Source organism: Triturus cristatus, chromosome 4_1, assembly GCF_964204655.1.
Source record: "Triturus cristatus chromosome 4_1, aTriCri1.1, whole genome shotgun sequence".
Taxonomy (NCBI): Eukaryota; Metazoa; Chordata; class Amphibia; order Caudata; family Salamandridae; genus Triturus; species Triturus cristatus.
The window spans coordinates 922,091,851-922,106,266 of NC_140585.1; the positions used below are offsets into that span (position 1 = coordinate 922,091,851).

Consider the following 14,416-nt stretch of genomic DNA (forward strand, 5'->3'; position numbering starts at 1 on the left):
TACAACCAAAGGGTCTTAGAAGCTGAGAAGCCTTCTCCTTCGACAATCTAGCACCAAGAAGTATAATTGCCAATAAACTCAAAAGTGCAGCCTGGGAGACCATGTCCCGACCCTCAAAAGTTTCAACAGTCTGCTGGACGAGGGAGAGTCGGAATGCAATTTGGTCTCCCATCATGGAAATTACTGCACGGTAATGGGAATCGCTGGTTTTGCTGTAACCGGAAAGCAGTAGACCAGAGGAAACTGATTTGGTGCTGGACTTCACTCACACTCTGTGGGACATCAACATCGGACGCCAAAGTCACCCCTTTGTTTGTGGACCAAGGAAGGCCCCTCCCCGAACATCGGCTCAGTATCCTTGAGCCTTTTGTTATAGTCACAATTACTGTTCGCTTACACAGGGATGCACTTACTGCACAAGTGAAACATGTGCTACATTAGAGGCACTTATGCATGACCTAATGAACACTATGAAAGAGACGCTAATGGATGAATGAGAGCAAATTATGACGTGTAGCACATGTTACTAGATAACCTTCTCTATGCACACAAATGCAGGAATCCTGAGAAATATTACTGGATCGTCAAATAAATGACCATCACAGTAACTTAAGTACATGCTCACTGGCACAGTAGGCCTGATTAGCATGCTTATTGAAATAGACAATTGTGTTTATTACAAACGTTTCCATAACTGGTTTTATACACTATTCTCAGCTAACACCAATAATCCCCCACTCAGTGACTCGTGTTATGTCTCGGTTGCAAATATCACTCAGAATTGTGTGCATACAAACATTTTATTGCCACACTGAGAAAAAAGAATTAAAGGGAACACCTCATGGTACACCTAGCATTTGGCCTTCTGGCCAGTGGAGTTTGACGCTTACCCACTGCCAGCCAAGCAGTTCAGGAGTGTGGACATTAAAATATGGCCTCAGGAGCTGGGAAAGAGCTTTCCATGCTCCGGAGGCCATTTTATTTTTTTCTCTGATATGACGATCAGCGTGTGTGGAGCACTGATGTAATTTCCGAGAAGGTGAAATGAGCAGATTAGTTCGCTCCACTTTCACTGCTTTGGTACTCAGGGCTGAGATATGCCCCTTAGAAAATTTCAGCCTCAGAGCACTGAAGCCCATGGTAGAGGTATTGTCTGAAAGGGGAGAATCTCCCCTTTCCAATGGTACCTTTCCATGGATCCACTCCACTAGCCACCAGGGATTTTTACTTAGTTATGGGTTGTGGCCTATAGGGCAAAGGGTCACCCCCTATTACTGGAGTATTCTTTTGGATGATTTTTAGGCCGATCTGCCCCAATAGAGTAATAAAAGCACTAAACATCTGGGAAGATTATTTTAGATGGCGGGTAGCAGCCCTTGGGCAAGGGCCGCTCCTCAGCTCTAAGTCAGTGGTTTGCTATTCTGATGTTAAAATTATTAACAAAGACTTTTGCAGAGTTTATTTCATAAAGTCATTGGTGAATAAAGTCGTTTTTATTAACCATTTACTTACCCTTGTGCCAAACCCAACCATCATGCCTGTGATGGACTAGTGGATGGATGTGCAATAATGTTTGGGTGTTTTTTTTTTTAATTTTTGCTTTTTACTCAGTTCATACTCTCTGTAGTGAACACCTGATGCCATCACATCTTTTTGCAAAAAGGTCACTAAGGGAATAACATGTGGTAAGTTGTGTGTGGATCCCATAAGGTTTACTCACCCAGAAGTCCTTGTAAATGAGAGTCATTTACAAAAACATATACTTTCCTCACATTTCTGTGTGGGCACATTTTTGGATTTCTGGGACGGCATAAATTTCCTCCCACTCAGCGCCCTGGGCTTTTGGTCTCCGGCTCGGTGGCTCTCTCGGGAATTCTATAAAACCCAGACATTTCTGAAAATCAGACACCCGGGGAAGTCCAGGGAGGTGTGGCTTGCGTGGCTCCCCTCAATGCTTTCTTACCCAGAATACCCTGCAAAGATGTAACATTGAGTAAAAACACTCTGTGACCTAAACTACAGATATGCATATGTGCAGGGATCCATATATCCATTTAAATGCTATCCCACTTGTGTGCCTGAGCCTAGTGCCCGCGTCAGGAATGGATCACACCAGGGTTAGCAGTAGTCCTCGCAGCCGACCCTCATGTGATCCATTCTGGTCCACTGTCTGGTAGGCTTCAACCTAAAAAAATACCTCTTCAAAAGTGCAGGCATAGATAAGAAGCAGTACTTGGGGCATGCTCCACGGCATGGAAACACACAGAGCCTGGGGAGGAAGCAGGAGGCGCAGTCCAATAAGAAGCAAAGAGCGACATGGGAGCCAACCAATGGTAAGTAATGGGCGGATTCTAAGCCCCTTCTGAGACTATTTTTCCCCAGAACAATAGGTTTCGCTGTCAGAGCATGCGAACTGTAGGTAAAACCTAAAAATCAGGCAGCTCAGCGGGATAGCCAGTGCAGCTCATTTTAGTCCATTCTGAATAAACAGGCACTGGCTCTCTATGTGTCAAGTTATGATCTTACAGGTGCTGTGTATTTTTCATTGTTTCATTTATGGAAAGATGCCATAATCTGTAATTAAAAGATTACACAAGTACTTTATAACTGGAAAGTGTCATTCCATTGCTGCTGTCTGCTTGTGCACTTCTTGTTTTCATATATGTTATGGCGAGCCTTTTCGGTTCAAATCCCACTCTAATGAAAAGCTCTTCCCTAGGACTTCCAACTTACGTTTAATTAGCTCTCCTTCAAGGATGCCCTAAAAACTGGGCTCATTATTCACAATCTGCATAGCTCATGCTCTCTCTTCAATATGCTATTAGCGCCTATTGACCTCAGGACCATATCACAGTCAAGAAATCCAATAAATAAAATAAGGCCCATATAAGGTCACGGCCACCAATAAATTGCGATTTTGGGGGGCAAATGTGTGCTTAAGAAATCCAATAAGTACAATATTGCAAAATATCTTTGGGAGGAAGGGGGGTTAGGACGAGTTACGACAGAAGCTTCAAATCATGAACTGACCTTAGCAGGACAGGTCAAAGGATTAAGCACAGCAGCAGAAATGAGTCACAGGTGGGCCAGGGCAAGTTTTCATCCTTCCGATGTCCACAAAATGCATAGTATTCCGGTCAATAATACTTTGAGCCATAAAATAAGATGTGTGCTAAATAAATATCAATAAGAGTAAATTAACAAAATCCATTTCAAGGGCAACACAGAACACATTTACTAGGGTGAGGGACAGGTATACCAGCTGCAGGCTGTGAAAACAAGCACTCTACCTAAACAAAACTCTTCTACAAGGTGATTACACTCCTGGGGCAAAAGTTTTTTTTTAAATAATACTCTACGTAGGGCCAGGAAACTCGAAGGTCTACAATCTCTTTGAAGTACATTCCACGCGGCAATGTTACAATAAAGTAGGCAGCAGAGAAAGTGATATACAGGAGCACAAAGTAGGGAAATACAGCATTAGGTGTCAATTTATACAAGTATTAAGACTGCCACCTTAAAATATTTTGAAGGCTGCAGCTGGGTAGTGATATTCCAAAGGGTTTTGCTGATGAGGATGTGATCTGGAACACATGTTACCAGAAATAAAGTGGCCTTGTTTTTTCTTTGGTTTGTTTTAAATATCCACGTGAGCCACGAAACCTCCTTTAATTCCTTTACAATTTGAGGCTACCAGTGCACAAAATGTGCTACCATCAAGGAATCTATCAGGCGTGGCTTACTCTTTAGGGCACCTCAGGTGGCGCCTTAAGTGTCTTGACACCTGGCGGTTAGTAGCACTTGGAGTTTTGAGCACGCATGCCAGGGTTGTGTTTCAGGGTCGGGCTCACAGCTACACCAGTGGAGTAGGTGCTACAGTACGGTAGGGAGGTGCTGAAAGGCTACAAACACATCGATGAGTGTTGAGACATGCAGACCATAAGAAAACACTTCACCAGGGTTGCTAACCTCTACTTTTGTCTATACTACCATGGTCATTTCTCCTCAAGCTACATTTGGTCTTAATTCTAAGGGCAGCTGAGAAGCCTAGGAGGCTGGCAGTCCGATCCATGAACGGGTCAGAGGTGCTCTTTCAGCAAGGTGATGCTATGAACAGACTTCAAATCAAGGATAGTGAGGGGAAAAAAAAAATGATCTTCAAAAGGTGCAAGTCAAGGAGAAGAATAATATATACCACTGGTGTTGAGGAAGCACGCTTAGGTCCACACTGGTCAACAGGAGGTATAAGAAAAATCAGCCGGATATAATTTAATTTCATTAGCGCTAGATGGTCCCAACCAGCCAGAAGAATAGCTTACAATTTTAGATCACCAGCAAATAAAAGAAAAGATTTTCATTGGATATCTTACAGAACAGAATGGCTTGGGTAAGCTGGACCATATTCCAGCTACAGCTCAAACATCAGAATAACTTCTAAGCTAGTCACTGAATACAGGAAAACATTGAAAAGCTGGGAGTGGGGTGCAAGAAGATCGCAAAAATAGAATGTCGCTCGTAGTGGGGAGTCCCTAGATAAAACATGGCCCCTATTAAGGATACCATCCATTCACTACATCAATCATACTATGCCTGCACTGAGCGAGGACCCATCCCTGTCCTCTCCGCCCGCATGTCCGGTGTACCCCTTTACTGACCTGACTCATTGCCTCCCACCAAGTATCCCAGCCCTCGCGTCTTCTCCCTATCCCATTCCCCTCCCTTACCCTTTTCCTTTCCCTCTTTGTACAGCACCATCCAAACCATGCCAACCCGGTCCTGAAGATGATCCTAAGTCACTGGATCGAAACGTCGTCGACCTGCCAGCGCAACTGATTGCGCATCCCTCATGTGGTTCAAAAGAAACTGTTTTCAAATTGTCTAAAAAAAGATTGTGAATTATTGATTTGAACCACCATATTCACTGTACATACTTTCGCATCTTGCGCCGTTCCTTGCGGATATCACATTGTCACTTGCGTCGCCACCCGTTGTGTCACGTACACAATTGAGCACCAAGTACAATTCGGGTTGTTCACGCAAATTGTTTTTGCCTACAGTGCTGTTACAACTGTACTTTTCCTTTTTTCCTTATCTGAATTTGCTTAAAAATATAGGATGCCATGTGCACATTCTTAAAAACCTACCAAGAGACTCCTTTTCTTTCATGTAATGTAAAGCACATGCTTGCCTAACTGTCCTGCCTAATGAAACCAGTTGAGAAATTGTTGTTTGCTTCTTTTTCTCCAGGAAGGCCCCCCGTTCATTTCCCACATCAAGGATGACGGACGGTGCTCCGCTTGGTAAGGATTCAAAGATCTGCTCTCTGCACAACCTTAGAATTTCGACAGAAAAAAAAACAGCACAATCTTTATACAGAAAAAGAAAGTAGTAATCTCCAGTTAGTATGCAAGCTGCAGATTAGGGAACAGAAAGAACAGTGTGCATAATTGTTAAAGAAAGCCGATTAAAGCCAATGATATTTCAACATGAAGCTTTCCTCCTCCATGCGTGCCTCAGTGGCATGTTTCTGGGGTACTTCAGCACTCCAAACCCACGAGGGTCCAATTTAAAGCTAGATCTCACCAGCTACATTAGCTTACGATCTTGTATAAACTTCGAACAGAGGGAGGGAAACTTTACTGGGCACTACAGCAAACGCTGGATGTAGGGTTAAAACCTTGCAATGATAGGGAAGGCGCATCATTGGTTGGGCAGCTGTGTTCAACCCTGCACGGACAGCCACTGCTGCAAAGCACATGCAGGCCAAGTCGGCCGGCAGAGGCAGGAGTTAGTCACTGCGGTTTTGTGGTTAGAGGAGGAAGCCTTAACACCCCGAGTTGCATACTAGCAGATGGCACTGAATACTTCCCTCCAAGGTGGAAGTAGGGAGGGCATCCAATGAATACAAAGTAATTTTTGAAAAAAAACAGGGAATCAAAATCAGATGCTAAGTGGGCGAGTTTGTTTGTTTTATTTTTGTGAACAGCTTGATGGGCCTTGCAACCATCCCCATTCGCTCTTAAAGCATATTAAATGATTACCTTACTGTGCACCAGCATGCGACAATTTTTGTTGGGGCTCTTCAATGATCCCCTCAGTATCACCCCCCCCCCCCCCCAACAGTGCTTCTCACCATAGCCCCTCTCACATGGTTTTTTTTTCATAGCACCTCTCATAGATAGGGTGTTTTAGCACTTTGCATCGCACACATACAGGAACAATTAATCATGCTTGTGTAGACTGTATATAAAATGTTATACAAGGCAAAAGGGAACAAGGTGTAGGACTCACATGCCATTCATACTGGTAGACACTTTAGGAGTGCGTGGGCTGTAAAAGCACAAACTCAGGATTCAGAAAAACAATGTGGGTAGGGTTGACTAATAATTAGAATGTATTTCTACCCAAACTTTTTTTTTTAGCAACATCGGGCTAATGAAGACCGAGATAAAAAAAAATTCTAATCTGTACTATGCAGCTCTTTGATGGCAGTTCATTGCTCACTGAGCTAGATTGCAACTGTAACTTATGAACTGCACAGAAACAAAAGACTCTGGGCCAAAAGTAGTAACCAGCTGCCAGGCCTCTCTGATGGGGGTTCTAAATATCGTCTTTCAGACGGGAGCAGGCCACGTGGGAGGGTCTGTGTAGGACGAAGACCACCTATAAGACCCACCATCTGATAAACGTTCACTCATCCCTCCTTTGAGTGGGAAAACAAAACGTGGCGCATGTGTTGGGTTAAAAGAGACGGGAACAGCTGCAAGAAGTCCTGTGAGTGGCAGCGTGCTGAACAAACTGCTGAGTCAACTGCAGCGCAGACGGCGACATTGGAGGGTCACTCGCGAGCGTGGTGCTGCCAAGAGCCCCACCCAAATTATCAAGAAACCATGATCGGAAGTGGCGATGGACATCTACAATCCATTAATCTCAGACGTTGTGGCCATGACATCCTAAGGCTCATGGGGCTAGCACTCAAAGAGAAAGTGACCTGAGCAGTCAAACTTGTTTTTTTTAACTCGTCTTAAGTCACAGCACCCTGCAACCATCGTCACCCTGTTTAACGAGTTTCACAGATCAGGGCCACATATTAGCGCGGGCCTAAGACGTGGATTTACACTAACTCTACAACAGCTCTCAGCGCGTTCCTTTAAATCACAAAATAAGTTATTTTGAAAGCATTGTGATTTACTGCCGGGAGAGGTGGGATGGTAGACTTATGAACGGCACCGAGTCATTTGTGTGGGATTGAATTGAGGTGGTATTTCAAGGATGAGGAAATGAACTGTGCATTGTCGGAAGAGGCACTGATATGTGTACTTATAAGCTCGTACCATCATATCCTGCACTAGAAAAGGCTACGAATTTACACACATTGGTCGGAAGACACACACACACACGCCATGACTCTTAAGCCCGCATCCAATAGTAAAATCGGATTTATTCTCCTCGGAGCAGGGTGTATCTTCAAGCTAATAAACAACGTGGCACAGATCCCATGGTTTTGTTATACAGCTCAAACGACGCCCCCCCCCCCCTCCAAAAAAAAAAAAAAAAAAAAAAAAAAAAAAAACTATGGGTGGCGCACACAAGAGACCAACAGGTGCCAGTTCCTAAATCTCAGTATTTCACACAGTTTTTAGCAATTCAATACGGTGTCAACCAACTGTAAGCACAGCTCTTCAGGCAGTGTGACGGCCTGGCAAAAGAACCAATTATTGGCTAACCTGCAGAAGAGCCAAGTTCCAAGGCCTAGATTAGAATAGTCAGCCATCAGCAAGGCACAGCTTTACTGGCAGTAAGCGCACCTCAAAGATCTAAGCCAAGCCAATCAGCAACCGAGCCCTTTTAAGGTTTCGCTGAGCCAGCGCTGTTCTGAGAGGCATTTAGTAAGGGCTGTTCAACGCTGAACACATGCTCGTTTGTGTGCTTAACCCACGATTGGCCTTTGTGTGCGTCTTTCTAAGAAAGAAAGCATGCAATTGGCCCAAGGCGGATGCATGTCCCGCCTTATTTCTGTCCTGGCCTAGGGTTCAAGGGAGCGAGAATCAGCGCTGTTTCCAATTATCGCACCCACTTCCTCGTTAATTGGAAACAGATGGTGGTTGCACTGGCCTTTTTAGATCTCGCGGAGCCAGCGTGCATGCGCTGCTATGCGAGGCATTTAGTAAGGGCTTTTCAAGCACTTAACACACGCTTGTGCGTGTGCTTAACTTGCGATTGGCCTTTGCATGCGTCTTTCTAAGAAAGACCGCACGCAAGTGGCCCAAGGCGGGTGCATGTCCCACCTTATTTCTGTCCTGGCCTAGGGTTAACGGGAGCGAGCATCGGCGCTGTTTCCAATTATCACGCCCGCTCTCTCGTTTGCGTTAATTGGAAACAGTGGAGGTCGCGCTGGCCCTGGTGATCGCGACGCTTTCACTTTCGCCACCAACCTTGTTTAGAAAATGCATCAGAGCCCGCATCTTTTGCCCGAAGTCTGCCAAGAGCGGGGTCTTTTGAGGTTACAATTCAGCCTGTGTTGTCAAAATATTGCAGCTACCATTTACCTCCTGCCCTTTTGTTTACAGGAAACAGGTTCTTCCTTCCTGTTCTGTTCCTGCTGCTTTAAATAGGCACCTCCGTTGAGTGCCCCTGAACAAGTGGATGAGTGAGATGGCACACGGGTGGCTGTCCAGGAGGAGCACGCATGGAAGCGGTTATGGCGTACGGAGCCCTATATTTAGTAGTTCCTCCTTGAACTGACACTGTGTCTTGTTCGTCTCCTTCCTGCTACTGTCAGATGTGTGAACTAATCGACCTGAGAATGCTGCCACAGATAGAGTTGCTGGACAGAGTTTCTCGTGAGAATCTAGGGTCTGCCACAGTAGTTTGTTTCGTCATGAGCTCTGTGTCCATTCCTGTGCCCATTGAAGCAGGCCCATTGGGCAGACCATTAAAACTGTTATATGTGAACTCCACGGCTCAAACCTGGAAAGCATAAAGGACGTCACTGTGTGGATAGTGAAGGCATAGTGGTCATAAATATAAAATACATGGAAAAGTTGCCATTTTGGGAGTGGGACACATGGACGTTGTCAAGCACAGGTAATGAGCACGCATGGGCAAAGTCAATATGCCTCGTCCTTTTGAACTATTGTACACATCATCATACTACGGTGACCCAGCTAGATGACGTATGCTATTTAGCATGCTACAAATGCAAGCATATTCGGCATGATGCAGCTACTTTTTTGTATTTTTCTTCTTTCTCATTGTCGCGTAACCTTTCCCTGCCCCTTCCCATGTGCTACTGTCAGAACACTCTTCGCATTCTTCTCTCACCCCACCCTCCCATCTTTTCTTGTCTTCCTTTCACTTATCTGACTCTTTCTGCCCTCTTGTCACTCATCAGCCTCACTTTTTCGAGGCTGATGACTCCCGAGCAGTTCCACGAGCACGCTGGTTTCCCTTTCATTTTTGTGCATTTGCGCTGCTCTCCTTCCCCCTCCCAATGAGTCAACAGGCTGAAGCCTGGCATGTCTCACAGAGGTGCCCCTGCCTCTCCTGCTGTTGTAATTAACTGTTAATTGTATCATCTCTGTTGAGTGGAATGCTTCATTTACACTCTCGCACCTGGCTGAGAGACCCCTTTGGTTGTTTGTTATTATTTGTAGCGTTTACACCTAATTTCTTCAACAGATGATCTTGGAATAAAAGAAAGCTAAAGTATTCCTGTTGCAGTTTGAAAGATTATTCCCAGAGTCTGAATAATCCTGAATATGTGTCGCCCTCCGTGTGCTTCCAGGAGCCCATGGTCACACGTGCATTGCATGATAATATGTCCAGGTCCTGTGAGGTCACTGGCTGATACTGTAGCCCCCCTGCTTTCTGATATCCTCGGGGCAGGAAGCGAGCAGGACACCCCCCACGACTGGGCCAGCAGTGCATTTGCACCCCGAAGAGAAATTACGATCACTCCGCCTCCCTCATCCCCAGACAAACATTTAAGGAGCAGCTAAACCTGGCCCAATCCACTCCCTCCCAGACTAGAGGCCGGTGGGAGGGGGGCAGGGTGCTCGTCTTTTCATGGCCCCCACCCTTGAAATGGGAGCCGAGCTTCCCTCAGCCATCTCCCTAAAAATGTGCTATTAATGAGGGGCCCAGCAGGGGGCGCGGTGCAAGGGCAGGTCTCCCCTGATCCAAGAGGGCACGAGTGCCCACTCACAGCGTGTTTACAGACTTAGAAGGGCTTTTGTTGCTCAGGAACAAAACTGTAAAGCAGCTCAGTAGGTTGGGCGCCTCTGTCCACCGTAGACGTGTGCGCACCCTGCCTTTCCGCTTCCAGGGGGGAGTAGCAGAAGAGATCTGGCGCATTACTAGCGGTTTGTAACAAAGTGTGTTTTTACCTTCAGCACAAATCGGGCCATTCCAGGCTGCAGCTTTCTTGGATTTCGGGAATATCTGCCATAGTAAGATTTTTTTCTCAAAGAAGGCCTAGACCTGCCACTTGGCACTTTCCTGACACCTTCCTTTTGGGAAAGCGACGAAATGACACGCTTTCACTTTAGCACACACATAAGATCACAGGTGAGGTGGCGGGGGAGCTGGGACCTTAACCTGTAGAAATAGACACGTGTCTCCGTTTCTTGATTTACAGGTCTGACATTTGAAAGAGCAGCTGTTCGAATCCCTTATCACCTCTGCTCTCAGTAAATGTAAATCCAGTATTTGTAAAGCACGAACAGTTACACGAAGGCATCCCGGCGCTGGGGCCCGTCAGGAAGATTAAGCAAGCTATTGCCCAGAGTCACATGGTGCTGGGCTGACCTGCCGCCGGTGCCGGGGATCGAACCGTGAGCCCCAGATTCCAGCGTCAGTCGTCCTGGCCGCGGCGCCACACCTCTTCCCAGTCCAAGATACATACCCCTTCCCATGAACTGACTATCACTGTGAATCATCATTGGGGACTCTCACTCCACCTCCCCCTCTTGCTCTCCCGGCTTTTGCCTCGCTCTCCATCTATTTTCCTCATTCTCGCTATTAACTTACACCTCATCCTCCCTCGCGTTTATATCCCCTTCATCCCTCCTCTTGCGTCGTTCCACCCCTCCCTCTTCCCCATCACTCCCCCTCTCTATTGCATCCTTCCCTTTCTATCTTCTTTCACTGCTGTTCTCCCTACTCCTCTACCAAACTCAGTTTGCCTCAGTTCTCCTCTTCTCACATTCATTCCATACCTCTTCCCATCGCGTTTGCTCCCACTTCTACCCTTTACCTACCACCCTCTTTACTTCCTGGTACCAGCATCTCTTCCCCATTGCAGGCTCTTTATGTGGCCCCCCTCCCACCTCCATTGCACGTGCTATGTCAGTAGCGTCCGTCCCCTTTCCATTAAATAGGGTGCTAGTTACAGGGTGTGGTTTAACGGCCAGAGCTGCTGATTTTGAAGCGGGGAAGCAACCGAGTTTCGGCGTCGCCTCCACATCCTGTGATTCTGGGTAAATCACTTAATCTCACTGAGCTGCGAGGTGCCCCTACCCCATCCCCGGGGCCTGTGTCGGGATACTGATGGATGTTAAACGTTCTTACGTAAAACAACATATCATTTAATCTGTCATCTTTTAATCAAGGCAGAAAGCATAATTCGGTAAATCAAGCTGGCAAGATTTTACCACATCGCAAAATAAACTGCGACTTTCATCAAAATAAGTCTTTCTACTGTACAACAGAAGAGGTAGGTTTGCTCAGCAATTCGTGCACACAACTTCTACAGCAGGTGCAGAGCTGCCCTTTTTGGGTGCTCACGATCACACACCCCCCTTTCCGCCCCAAGCATACCTGCAGGTTTCAGACCAACATGCAACATAAATACACACCACATGATAACACTGTGCCATATAATTACACATCACATAACTACACTCTACTCAATGCAACAAATATACTCCACATAATACCACTCAGTGCCACGTAATAACACGCCACACAATTACACTCTACTCAATGCAACATAAATACACTCCACATAATACCACACTACACAATTACACTCTACTCAATGCAACATAAATACACTCCACATAATACCACTCAGTACCACAAAGAAACATAAAACAACTATTAACCAAAAGGTAATTTCAGAGCACATCCACAGAGGATGGCATGAGAAAATTTTACAACTGAATGCATTGCAATATCATTTCGGGTATCTCACATCACAAAACTGGAAAGAATATCAAATTGAAAGATTTGGCTGGTTGCAATTCTAGGTTTGTAATCTACTGCATTAAAATGTCCCTGCGGTAAATTGTATGTAGGCTAAACGGAAAGAAAAATTAAAATCCGAATTACCAAACATAAGAGCCTCATACGCAATAATAATCACAACTCCAGTTTGGCATCGCATTGGTCAGAATTCAACCACACCATACCACAACTGAGATTCTTGGTATTGGAGAAGATAAGCTTGATCCCCGGGCGTGACAACGCGAAATGGTTGTCACAGAGAGAAATATGGTGGCTAAAGTTTTTAAATACCATGTGGCCCGTTGGATTAAAAGACAAGCTTGATCTTGATATGGGCTGTTACCTTTGAACCGGTTTTCTCATCGGAACACGTTTGCCAAACCACATCTGACCATAGTCTGGAGTGCCTTTCTCCTATTTTCAACATCTCAACACGTAATTTACACTTTAGACACTAAAACCTACTCAAGAAAATAGTTGGGGTAATTTTGCTCACATAAAGTGATGTGTAAAATTGTTAATGGTGGTAACATTGTATTTTTGTGTATATTATTTTTTCATTGTTGAAGCTGAAGGACATTACACTATATGAGGTGTTAGAGCACTTTTGATTACTTATTTTATGGATTTCAATTACTCACACCTCCTACGCACTATGGTGGTGCACAGTGGTAGTTGTAGTTCAGGTGCCACTTTTTTTTCTTCTTTGATTCTTTATTAGGTACAGTTCGTGGTACGTGGATTCCTGAAACGGTACGTTAATTTTGCTGATCGCCATACCTAATAAGCCAGCAGTGACTACTTCACAAACTGGATCACTACGCGTCGCAATTTTAGAGTGACAGGTGAAGTCTCCCATATTTGATTGTGTAGAACCGGGGCCAATGAGTACCTTTTCAAGATGGCCGATATGTGAACTAGCAAGGGCCTCACGCCGTGAGCAGAGTTGGTCATTCATGTTTACTTTACGTACGGGCTTTTTAGATGCAGAGGTTCCAGGAAGCGTGACTTCTGGAAGTGGCTCATACCGAATACGCAGACTACACTGGTGTCATTTTAGAGGTAAGCGGCAAGCGGTTTTCGTGCGACGGGAGATGCAGTTAAGCTAAGTGGTCAGTTATTTATAGATGTATTTTACTTTACAGCTTCTAGAGTTTGATATCGCAGTCGCGAGCGAGAGTGTAGTTTCGAATAAGTGTTGAACTTCTACGGTACAAGGTAACATTTAGCTGTCGTGATTGTTGGCCAGTGTGTTCAGACCTAGCGCACGTTTTGAATAGCTACCAGCATCTACTTCATGTTTTATGTTGTTGCTTTACAGATAGAATTCAGACGTGGTTTGGACACCTGTTGTAGTGATATTCACATAAGTTGCTTTTTGGAGCTTGTAGGCACTTGGCAGGACGCAAAAATAATTTTTTCACACATTATGGTGATGGCTTATGTTTCACTAGTAGTAATTCACACTGAGAGGACTTTACACTAAATACAGTATCATGTGATTACGTTGGTATAAATTCATGCTGATAACTATCCAGACAGATCAGCGTCAACGGTTGGCAAAACTTACGAGCGATCTTTCCTCCTTGTATGTCTAACACTGGCATTTTTGTTTCATTTTAGTTCCCCTGAAGAAGGGATAAGGTTATCCCGACTAAAAGTTATTATTGTTTTCTGTGAATACTGTGTATAAACTGTTTTCAAATCATCTGATGTTATGTTTTGTATACATTAATGATGAGTTGATTACGGAGAGTGATCCGTAATAAAAAGAAGATTCTGAAAATATTAGTGTATAGTATATTTGAAAATGCATGTATAGGCAGTACGGATATATTGCAAAAACTCTGCAAATAGCTCTTTGCACACCCAGCAATGCGGGAAGGGGCAAGTGATCATACACACTTGCATTAGCAATTCAGGTCAAATGCTGGCCCATCTACGTTAATGGAGGTGATATTCTTATATATGAGGTGACCCTGAGCATTCTGTTGCAGCTGAAAGATAACAGGTCAGGCCTCAGATCAGGTAAAACCGGTCAAGAATTTACCAACAAGATTCGCAATATGTTTTACCTGCTGGAAGCATTTGAGGAAGAAGCACGGGATGGACAAATAACACATAAGCAAATAGCATGTGTCATTAATTGACGGGCAAATGATGCCCGACAGAGATCCCATATTGGCTG

At 44.9% G+C, this 14,416-nt stretch overlaps 1 protein-coding gene across 1 annotated transcript in view; it reads right to left on the reverse strand.

The window, feature by feature from the left end:
• LMF2 (lipase maturation factor 2) overlaps positions 1 to 14,416 on the reverse strand; it is a 197,991-nt gene that overhangs the window by 179,098 nt on the left and 4,477 nt on the right. The gene's annotated exons all lie outside the window — the stretch shown is intronic.